Raw genomic sequence first — 2,397 nt, forward strand, 5'->3', positions numbered from 1 at the left:
CCCGAGCCCCGCCGCCCCTCGCCGAAGCCGCCAGAGCCGCCCGCCCCGCCGGACGAGCCTCGCCGGAGGTACCCACCCTCGCCACCTGTTTTTTTTTAAAATAAACCCTTCGGTTTTATTATAAAAACCCTAGTTCGTTTTTTGTATAAATCGGTTTATTTTTTCGGTTTATTTACTTAGCGAACGTTCGTTCGACCTTTCGTTTTAATGAACGTGTTCACCGTTCAGTTTCTGCTAACGAACGTCCGTTCGTTTAGCCGTTCGTCGTTTTTCCTTTTTATCGGATTTATTCCGCGATTATTCTGATAGCGATTTCTGATCCGATATTCAAACCTGTTTATCTTTTCGCTCGTTTATCGGAAACAGGCGATTCAAGCGCCTGGAGTTTCATCTCGAAACCGTCTTTCCGAATAATCGACTCAAACAAGATTGTTCTTCTGTAAAATTTGACTTAGATCCAGATTAGCAAAACGAAGTTGTTTCTTTTGCTGTTTGAGTTTTGTTGCTTCGTTTGATTTGATTCTTTTTGCAAACCTGAGTTCTTAAGTTGAAATCTCCGGTCAAACTCTTTTATTTGGAGTTCTACTAGTGCATCTTTGATTGTTGCTTATGTATGTTATTGTTTGCTTGCGATAGAATTCCCGGAGTGCGAAGCGTGTTACTACGAGTCTCTAGGGTTCCCGGATCGTCAGCAAGGCAAGTAACACATTGATCATACTCTTTTCATACCCAGTTTTTATGCATTAGTTTCAATCCTCAAACATTGCATGACTAGGATGCCTTTAACTTGTGGGTTGGGAAGTAGTTGCTGAGGTAGAACCTATTGCCCTGTTTATTATCAAACCCTTGGGAGTTACTTCTACGTTATGCTTATTTTGCCATGCTATGTGGATTGGGTTTGAGTGATATCCATGAAAGATGTGAGATTGTTAATTAATGGTTTACTTAAGGTGGCAACTTTAATACACATCTGGGTGGATTGAGGCACCTGGGGTATCCAGTGATTGCCTATTTATTTTTGGAAATCCCGGCGTTACCGTGTGATTCTCCTATGGACCGCCACCCAGGCTCAAAGGGAACTGAGTCTATTCATGCTAGAAACTTCCGTGTGCAGCCGCAAGCTATTATGGGCTCTAGCATAGTTGAGTAAGTTGCGTGAAGCTCTCGAAGAGGTGGATCAGCAGGTAGTGGGTTTGTAGGTTTGGTATGGTCTGCCCGGAGTAGAGAGTTAATGCTCCTGAAAGACTGTGTCTCGGTCATCCGTCTCTCAAACACCATGCAGTGCGAGAATCAACGGAGGCGATCGAGTCTTGCGGGGAAAAGTGCGCAAACCTCTGCAGAGTGTACAATCTAATCATGGTTAGCCGTGTCCCCGGTTATGGACAATTCTGAGTATCTAGTACTTGAGTATTCGCATGTATCTCAACACTCTTAAATTAATATTGCTGGGTTGTTAACTATTTTTAATTGGGATCATTGAGTTGGGGTTACCTTCTCAAATGATGTTTCAACTACCATGATAGTTAAATTAAAACTGATTCATTTGTAGTAGGGAAAATTTGGCTTTTTGCAAAACTGTAACCATAGAGCTTTCCACCAGCCCAATTATGCATGTAGTGGTAGCATTATTCTGTTATTGCTCTTTTGTGTTACATTGCCAGCATATTCCATGTGCTGACCCGTTCTCGGGCTGCAACGTATTATGTTGCAGACTTTTCAGACGAGGAGTAAGGTTCGTAGGTCGTTGCCGTGCAGCTCAACTATGCCGTTGGAGTTGATGGACTCACTTTATCTTCCAAGCCTTCCGATGTTATCGCATTAGATGGCCTTAAGCCATATTATTGTAATAAGTTCTCTTTTGAGACATTCGATGTAATAAGTGTGTGATTGCTACTCTGTTATAAATCCTTCGAAGTACTGTGTGGTGTCAGCATTACTGATCCAGGGATGACACCTGAGCACAGAGACTTGACCATCTGAGGTCGGGTCGCTACAAGATGGTATCAGAGCACACGCTGAGTGTAGGACACGACCACTAAGACAAACCATAGGTCACCCTTCTCTTCTCATTTCTGACTCCTCTTCTTGTTCCACTCTTTAGGATGAAGGATATGAAGACCAAGTTTGCACAACCGGATGAAGACACACCTTTTGGACGCCACTTGAAGGAAGTCACTAGGTACTTGAATATTGGAATACCAAGCTTCACTGGGATGAACAACGCCACCCTACCGGAAGAAGAGCGCTGGATGATTCAAGTACGAGTTCCAGGAAGAACGTTCTCGCCAAATTCTAAACCCATAGAGTTTTCTTTCGAAGCACCCACTTGGAGCCTTGGCAAGAGTATGGCAGCTCATATTACCATGGGACGCATTGGAGAAATCTACAACAAGGAAC

The sequence above is a fragment of the Triticum dicoccoides genome, chromosome 3B (assembly GCF_002162155.2).
Source record: "Triticum dicoccoides isolate Atlit2015 ecotype Zavitan chromosome 3B, WEW_v2.0, whole genome shotgun sequence".
NCBI lineage: Eukaryota > Viridiplantae > Streptophyta > Magnoliopsida > Poales > Poaceae > Triticum > Triticum dicoccoides.